This window comes from Lagenorhynchus albirostris, chromosome 4, assembly GCF_949774975.1.
Source record: "Lagenorhynchus albirostris chromosome 4, mLagAlb1.1, whole genome shotgun sequence".
Lineage (NCBI taxonomy): Eukaryota > Metazoa > Chordata > Mammalia > Artiodactyla > Delphinidae > Lagenorhynchus > Lagenorhynchus albirostris.
The window spans coordinates 83,929,183-83,938,815 of NC_083098.1; positions in this window are offsets into that span (position 1 = coordinate 83,929,183).

Genomic DNA, 9,633 nt, shown 5'->3' on the forward strand with positions numbered 1-9,633 from the left:
CCTGAATGGAGTTTCAAGGCTCTGGCATAAGTAGCAAACTGATGTGTTTCCCTAACCACAGCATTAGAAGAGGGGGCAGGGTGCTAGGCAGAAGGACCTGGATGTATTGAAAACAATCGCCCTCGAAATGCTGCCTAGAGGGGAGAATAAACGTGCTCTTGGGCCAAGGTCATGACAGACATGTCAGCATTTGCTCAGGGACCCAGCACCATCTCCTAGGATTCTACCCCCAAAATAGGTGGTGGCCGAGGCCAGAAGACAGGTCTCCACTTTCAGAAAAGAATTCCCCTCTGGACTCCAGTTGAATGATACAAAGCTTTTCTTTCTGAATGAGGCCCTGTGAATGAGTATAAAAAAGTGTGAGAGAGAGAGAGGTGGAGAGAGAGGGAGAAATGGATAGATGAAGTCAAACTTTGTATCTCTGGGCTGAAGGGGACGGAAAGATAGGTTGAAGGCCGGTGGCACCCTATTAATGCTCTTAGCCCTGCCTAATATTTCTTTCTTTTTTAACTTTTTGTTTTTTTTTTTTTTTTTGCGGTATGCGGGCCTCTCAGTGCTGTGGCCTCTCCCGTTGCGGAGCACAGCCTCCGGACGCGCAGGCCCAGCGGCCATGGCTCACGGGCCCAGCCGCTCCGCGGCATGTGGGATCCTCCCGGACCGGGGCACGAACCCGTGTCCCCTGCATCGGCAGGCGGACTCTCAACCACTGCGCCACCAGGGAAACCCTAACTTTTTATTTTATACCGGAGTATAGTTGATTAACAACGTTGTATTAGTTTCAGGTGTACAACAAAGTGATTCAGTTATACATACACATGCATCTATTCTTTTTCAAATTCTTTTCCTAATTAGTTTGCTACAGAATACTGAGCAGAGTTCCCTGTGCTGCACACTAGGTCCTTGTTCTGCCTAATATTTCCAGTTATCCTAATGTCCTTAGCTCAGGCACATAACGCGACAAGGATTGAGTACCTTGGACACAGAGTAGAGGGAGAGGCTTCTTTTCCTCAGACCCAGGTCCCTAGGGCAGAATGCTAAGGAGTTCAGACTGACTTATTTCCAGAATATCTTGGGTCAACCTCATCTCCATAACAAGGGAAAGAAAAGGAAAAATACCTATGATTATGTACAGAATGCGTTTTCTACAATCCATGTTTTCTCAGAGCCTCACTTCTTTGGGGCCTCCCCTGATTTCCATTAATGATTTCCAGATGTCAGCTAAGGGGCTGGTTTCCAGCTGGTAGGAAGTATTGCTCATTAAGAATATTCACAAGACCCCAGGCCTTTAGATGACAAGTCACAGGGCTTCTGTCACCCTCCCAGCTGGAAGATTTCTGCTACATGACAAATTTCCTGACGTTTTTCCTTACACAGCTTGTCCTGTGATCAACTTTCAAGATTACATTTCAGTTTTTTATACTGTCTCTCATTTTGTGCCACTGGTTCCATGCCTCCCTGTCAGTACAAAAGAAGCATCTGTCAGAAAAATGGCTTGAGTGGGTAAGGGCCACCCCCTACCCGGCTGCCATCTTTTTGTGCCTCTGTCGCTCTGTCTCCTGCCTGGACTCAGAAGGGTGAGAGCTGCAAGGAACCTTCGAGATTATGTGCTGTCAGTGAATACCAGCCTGCTCACTGATCCATCATGCCATGGCCACATTTTATGCTCAATAATGGCAATATATCTAGCATTATCCTCAGAACGGGAGCATTGACCTGTAGAATGCCCTGCTACTGTAAGAAGTATGCCGGTAATGGGCTCCAGGTGGGGCTCTCTTAAACCATGGGACACTCGCACAATTCTGTTATCCAGGCAAAAACAAAGAAAGGTGAGTGTATTCGTTTGCTAGGGCTGCCATAACAGAAGACCACAAACTGAGTGGCTAAAACAACAAAATTTATTTCTCGCAATTCTGAAGGCTGGAAGTCAATGATCAAGGTGCTGGCTGGTTTGGTTTCTACTGAGGGCTCTCTCCTTGGCTTGCAGATGGCTGCATTCTCGCTGTGTCCTCACATGGTCTTTCTGCTGTGTATGTGCATCCCTGGTGTTTCTTGGTGAGTCCAAATGTTGTCTTCTTATAAAGACGCCAGTCAGATCAGATTAGGGCCCTCCCTGAGGCCTCACATTAACTTAATCACCTCTTTAGGGTCCTCTCTCCAAATACAATCACATTCTAAAGAACTGAGGGCTCGGGCTTCAACATATGAATTTGTGGGGACACATTTCAGCCCATAACGTGAGCTTTTCTGCTCTCTGTTGTCACTGACGTGGCGGAAGAGGAAGAAGAGGAAAACATACTCTATCATTGCAGAGAAATATAAACACTCAGGACCTATCCAGAGGTTAGCAACTAGGACCAAGAAAGTGTAAAAAAGGGAAATCACTGGGTCTGAAATAGAAAAGGCTGATTTCTTTCATTGAAATATAGGGTGGCGGGCTTAAATATCCTCACCATCAAACTTGGGTGTGCAGAGAAAATATTTTCTTCGTATTCTCATCTTATTTGTTGTTATTTGCTAGGTAAAGAGGAGAAAGATAACTGAATGCCCAATCCAGCTTAAATCTCAGTCTAAATAACATTCAACTGGTCCCTTTTGGGTTCTGGCAATGATGCTGGGAAGAAGGCACCCTGGCTTTGTGCAGGCCCTTGGGTGGGTGCCTGGCCCCCATTTCTGATGTCTGCATCTGGCATAGCTCCTGGTCTGGACTCCCCCTCACCTGCCTCCAGCTCCTCTCCTCACCTCAGCTCCTTCTGGAGCTATGGACCCTTCAGAGCTCTGCCCCAGCCTCCTCCTGCTGTGCTGGTGCAGTGGGCCTCATTGCTGGCTCCTGGCTCTCCAGCGGGAATGGAGGGAAGCTCGGGACTGAGTCCGGCCCTCTCTCTCTGCCTGACATGCAGCCTGCCTTTTGTACCATGTTGGACTGCCCAGCCCTGCCACTGTCCCAGAGCAGAGTCTGCTACCAGAGTTCTCTTCTCAGCTTATCCAGCATGCCTTTCATCAGAACATGTAAACTCACCACTTTCCCTCCTAACTCGGCTCTGTTCGTGGCCTCTTCTTCCCACGATGCCCCCGAACGAGAAGAGGCAACTCATTTATTTCCTCTTCCTTATAACTTCCCAGCTCTAACCCAGATATAACCTATAGACTCCTGACTAAAACTCCTAAATCATAAACAGAGTTATCTTCTGTCCTATGGGAGAAACTCTATGATCTAGACCAACTGGGAGTTTAAGTTATTTGGAAAAATCCTTTCCCTCACTCCAAGCCTAGCGTTCAAGTTATTGTCTTGCTGTGAAATCCTATTTTCAATGCCAGAAACTGAATACTAACTCTCTTTCTCCTTGAATTCCTTCAGGAATCATTCTAATCACTTCTCCGGATAAAAAAGATTCCTCTAGTCAGTAAGGAGAAAGAAAAGCACATTAATCCCCCCAATTATAACTCCCATAACAATAGTTTGTTACTTCTTGACATGCAAAGGGCAATTTGCCAAAGCACTTGCTTAATGTTTTTCAAGGAAAGAAAGGAAAGAGAGGGAAAGAAATGAATATTTTGTAGGTCATAACTAATTATCCATGATCTTGACAGGGTAGAACAAGGCATATTTGGTTTCAATTGAAATGGAAACTGCTTTGAGCAGTCTGAGAGAAGCTGAGCACGTAACCATACTTGAGAATTAGAGTAAAAAAGGGTCATTGTGGTAAAGAAGAAGAGATGAACTAAATGATCTCTGCAAACTTCTTCTAGATCCCACTCCTGCTCTAACCCCGAGGAGGCCCAGAGATGATGTTGGAGCTATTGTTTCTGGAGTCCAGTGTATACATGTGGCCAGGGGTCCTTCCCCAGCATGGTAGGAATATGATAGGGCCGAGAAGTTCTTGGTTCCACAGAGAGTCCGTGACATCCTTCCCAGCAAGGTGGCTGAGGTTCAGTAAACTTCAGGAGACGTGGAAGCTTCCAGGAAGAAGAAAATCAGAAAGGCAGCTGGGATTCCTCTACCCCTGGAGGTGGGGAAGCTGAGAGGACCTTGAGGAGAGTGAACCAAGCCCACCCGAGGCGCTGCTTGGTGACTCGATGGGGCCTGGTAGACAGGGCCCCTGAGAAAAAGGTCATACGGCTTCTCGAAGCCTCAGTTTCCTCAAGTGTAGAAAGTGGGTATCGGTGCCGACTGCCTGGGTTTACTGAGAGGGTTACTGGGATAACATAGACCCAGAGCCTAGCACTGGGCCTGGTACAGAGCAAGTTGTCGGCACACGGTGGCTGTTTTTGTGACTGCCATTATTTTTTTATGAAACCTGAAGAAACAATACAGGGACAGCAGAGTAGAAAAACCTGCAAGAGGATCCTCTGGTATATAAAATAAACAAAAGATCTCTTTGTATGGCCTTTTTTCCTCCTTCTGGGTAAAACCAAGGAGCACAGATCCGATTCTAAAGTTGCAGTCCATATTGTCAAAAATGTAACCAGGATCCTCTGGGTGTTTACTGAGAAAATGACAAGGATATTTAACCCCATGCTTAGGGTGAGGGTCACATGCTGAGAGCGCAGCCCCTCTACTGTTCTCTCGTGACCCAGGAAAAGTCAGAGTCCTCAGGCTGAGTGATCTGGGGCAATGTATGCACGACACTGTGTGGGAGGACTCCGGGTTGAGCAAAGAATGGAAAAATCCCCCTTTTTACTGTGGCTCCATAACTGGTGTGTTAAAAATGAACAAAAGGGATAGAAATAATGCAGACCAGAATTAAGAGTGGGAGAACCAGGAAAGTCAGGAACCCAAGAAGTGGAGTCGAGAAAAAGAAGACATTGGTGTTAGAACCATCATCACTGTGATTCAGCAGCACAAGAACTCTTTATAGTCACCATCCCCTGGATTTCCCAGAAAAGGAAACTGAGGCTCATATAAAGTCAGATTACTTGCCCAAGTCCACGGTTAACCAATCTGGGTCTCCTGACTTCAATCTATCACTCTTGCCATACCCAGTGATCAGACAGACGACCCTCAGAGGGAGAAGCCAAGAAGGAAAGAAAAGGTCATTTCAATCCAAGTCCCAAGATCTATGATTGGTTAGCTGGCAACGTGCAGCTTCATGAAAGGAAACTTGACTCCAAGACTTCAGCCCGGAGAAGGCCCTGGGGATGGAGGCCCAATGTTAAAAACAACAAGCAGCTGGAGTTGAGCAATGGATGGCAGGACTCCAGGCACTGGAAGGGAGCAAATGCACCTGCTCAGGTACTGAAGCATGACAGGTCTTGGCCAGGCCCAAGCTCAACAGGAGAGAAGGTGGAGGAGGGCGGAGCAAAGGGCTTGGTTGAAAAAACTCACTTTACAACATTAAACATGATTCCGGCTTATCAGTGGACATTCTATTTCTTCCCCTTGCTGTTTAGTGTCTAAATCCCCCTTCCTAATTTGGAGGAATCCCCCCGCCCCCATTGTGAGTCAGAGCCTTCTTCTGGCACCAGCATCTCAAGAGTTAACCAGAGGATGTGAACCCAGCATAACTATGCTGTATGTTCTGAGTGTTAGCCGACACGTGCATAGTACAGAAGCGAAAAGGCGGAAAACCTCGCACTTCTTGTCCTCGCTGCTGAAGGGACCACACAGGGTCTAGGACACCCCCATCCAGGACTCTGAATTGTGCAAAGTCATAGAAACAGTGGTGTTGGCTCTGTGGTGGTGGCTGACGTGGCCTAGTATGAAGATCAATGTCCAAGGACTGCGGCCATGGTTGGCAAGGGTGGTGGCGTCCCGGCCACGCTGTGTCTGCTGCTAAGCCTGCCTGGTTTCCAAGCCTGCTTCTCCTACCTCCTCCCTTTCATTGACTCATTTCTATCACTGTTGGCCAGCCTCCAACTACAGATAGCTGGTTGCCACAGGCCCTGTGCCTCACCTGCCACAGGAGCAGCCAGGGAGTTTTAGAAGGCTAGGACTCAGCTCAGCTGTGAATCTTACAAAGGCAGAAGATGTGAGGACACGATGGATGATTAAAAGGTTCACGGTGGAACACATCCAGCGGAAACACGTTTACAAACTGTCTCTTATACCTGCTCAAACCACTTATCTGATTCTGGGGGAGAGATTTGGCCACTTGGTCCTGCCACTGCTGCTCTCCATTGCGGACAGACCCACGTTCAGGCCGGAGGTTTAAAAACTTGCCCAGGATCACACAGGTAGCCAAGGGGCATAATGCTTGGAAGCTGTTAGGTTCAACTGGGCCTTGAAATGTCAGGAAGAAAAGAGGGTTTGATTCTTTTTAAAAAGAGGCCTTAGGTGCTAAAGGTCTGAACTGGATTATACAATCTGCACCAAGAACTTCCTCGGTTCCATAAACAATGAATCATTGATTGCCGGAGAGAGAGTCGAGAGCTGTTTCCTGATTGGAACAAAGAAGACAACCTGTAAGCCACGCTGAGAAAGTTACATAGCCATACTATCTCCCAGCTCTTCCATGCTAAAACAGGAAGAAGGGAGAAACAAAAAATAAGTAAATAAATAAATAAATAAAATAAACGAGGAAGAAGGGAGAAATCCATGGTGGATATAGAGAAATACCCTCTGATCTTCTATTAGGCTACCATTCTCTATCCAGCCTCTGGACTCCCTTTTCTTTCTTTGCAGCAAGCCCCAAAGACTTATCCTGTTTCTATTTCCTCTCTAAAGCTGCTTTCATTCTCTCTATCCCCTAGAGTTCTTACCACTCTTCCATCCCACCCCAAAATGGCTACAAAGTAAGAACATCTCATTCCAGCTGCCCCCAAAGAGGAATCCAAGCCCTTATTCTCTTAAGGATTTTCCTCCTAAGAATTCAGGACAAACAGGGGGACAACAAAAATACAAACAAAGGGCTAGTTCCAAAGCTTAAGAATCTTAAAAGGTTCACATAGTCCTGGTTCTTTCATACTGCAAGATGTTGCTAACATTTACCAGGCATTTGTTATTCACCAGGCACTGGACTAAGTATTCCACAGGTGTTATCTTACTTTATAGTCCCAGCAACCCCATGCATTTTATTAATGGGACCGAAGCCGAGAGAGAGATTAAGTAATTTTCTAAGGTCAATTGGTAGTTAGCTGCAGAATTGGAATTTGAACTCAAGTCTCTCTGACTCTATATCTGGTGCTCTTCTTTTAAATTTTATTTTATTTTTATAATCTCACTTCCATTCTTGTCCCTTCATCCCATCCCCATCTTCCCCTTACAGATAATTTATAATAATTTCTGATTTACCTTTCTAGTGGTTTTTTTTGAGAATATACATACACACAGAGAGATTAAAGCTCGTGCTGCTTACACTATGCCTAGTTGAATGCCTACTCTGTCTTTTTAAAAACAAAACAAGGGACTTCCCTGGTGGCGCAGTGGTCAACAATACGCCTGCAAATGCAGGGGACACGGGTTTGAGCCCTGGTCCGGGAATATCCCACATGCCACGGAGCAACGTGCACCACAACTACTGAGCCTGCGCTCTAGAGCCTGCAGGCCACAACTACTGAGCCCGCGTGCCACAACTACCGAAGCCCGCACGCCTAGAGCCAGTGCTCCACAACAAGAGAAGCCACCGCAATGAGAAGCCCGCGCACCGCAACGAAGAGTAGCCTCCACTGGCTGCAACTAGAGAAAGCCTGCGCACAGCAACCAAGACCCAACGCAGCCAAATATAAATTAATTAATTTAAAAAAAAACACAAAAGGAAAGCAAAAAATCAGTTTAGTCAGAAGGAAGGTGTTTTTTCAGAGCCACATCAGAGGGGATTTGTAGGAAGTAAATGCTTCTATAATGGGTGAAAACAGGTATGTAAGGATTTTCCAACATTGCCTAAAACTATTCCCAGATAGCTTTTTTAAGTGTCTACAGTAATAATACTAGTATTTGCATATCAGAAACAGAAGTGTGAAAAAATTGTTTCCCTAACATAAAAAACAGGTCTAACCCTAACAAAAGCCGGGTGTCCATGTGACCAAGTCTCTGCATAGAGTCACAAATAAGGAAGCATATTACTGTGCCCCAAAGTAATAAAAGCTAGATTCCAATATTTACTCGTATCTCTCAAAGACTATCAACAGAAACCCAATTCGTAAACCTCAGCAAATTTCCCAAATCCAAATTCTCTCCAATACTCAGTCTATGATATTTTTTCTTCCTCCCTCCACCTCTCCCCTCTCCCCTACCTTTTTAGTATGTAAATCAACTTAGCTTCCGTGCTAAGTCTTCTGTGCTTTCTTCCCACTTCTCAGATTTTGTCTATTTCTTCGTGTCTCTTTATTCCTCCAAGGATCTGGGAAACGGAGCTGGCAATGATCCTGTAGAGGGGAGCTACTTTAAAGAATGGCTTCTGTGTTGATAACGCAATTCCCTGAATAACACCCAGTAACTCATCATTGGTAACAGCTGCAGTTTAGCGGAGAAACAGATCAGGTGTGTTTCCAGGAAGGAGAAAGAAATCACACCAGCTATTTGAATAAGGAAACTTTAACATAAAGAACTGTTAACTAGTAGAAGGTGATTAACTACTAAGAGGAGTAAGGGAGCCCCCTAAAGGGTTCAGAAGTATCCAGTGCAATAAAAAGAAGCTTTTACCTCTAGGCTGAAGAAACTGGACAAAGAAAGAATTAAGGAATTAGGAAACCTCTTCCAAGAGGATGTGGCTACTACAAGAACACACAGCCTGGGGCTTCCCTGGTGGCGCAGTGGTTGAGAGTCCGCCTGCCGATGCAGGGGACACGGGTCCGTGCCCCAGTCCGGGAAGATCCCACGTGCCGTGGAGCGGCTGGGCCCGTGAGCCATGGCCGCTGAGCCTGCGCGTCCGGAGCCTGTGCTCCGCAACGGGAGAGGCCACAACAGTGAGAGGCCCGCGTACCGCAAAAAAAAAACCCCAAAACAAAAAAACCACACAGCCTGACAAGACGAAGAAACAGCAGAGTCAGACTAGAGCTGTGTCTAGAAAGAGTTCTCTATTAACAGAGTTTGTGAGCATGAGACAGGCCAGGACCTGGGGCCCTTTGCGGCAGTGCTGCAGTGCTTTCACCTGGATAGGCTACAAAATACAAAGAAACTATAAGGGACTAAAAATAACCGTGTGCACGTGCAGCTGGGGCACATTCTGGACAAACGATACAAAAAGACCAAAAAAAGCCCAACTGCCACTTTTGAAGTGCCTGGAAAGCAGGGTACTGCGCATGCTCCCTGCACACAATACCAAAAGGGGTGGGCAGACCCCCTAAGCTACCCCTACAGCCCGACCCCTGGACACACCCCTACCCTCACCCCGTATAAGGAACCAGCTCGCGCCCCCCCTTGGGAGCAAGCAAGCAAGGGAACCTGTTGTTTGGTCTCACTCCCTGCTGCTAACCCTAACTAACTCTAACACTGTAACCCGTGTTTACAATGTCTGGCTCTGATAACACAAAGCTGTGTAAAGAAGGGTAAACTTGGAGCTGAGAGACAATAAATTGATAAAGGTACAGATCCTGACCAGTCAGAGTGGATGCCAGCCGTAAACAACCAGTACAGACATACTGGTGTGTATTAGTTGAGTATCACCCTGCAAAGATGTTGCATTTTTCTAGACTCTTGTTTCAGCTTTCCGCTGCATCCCTAGAGCTTGCATGTAAGAAAAACCTGGGATATAGGTT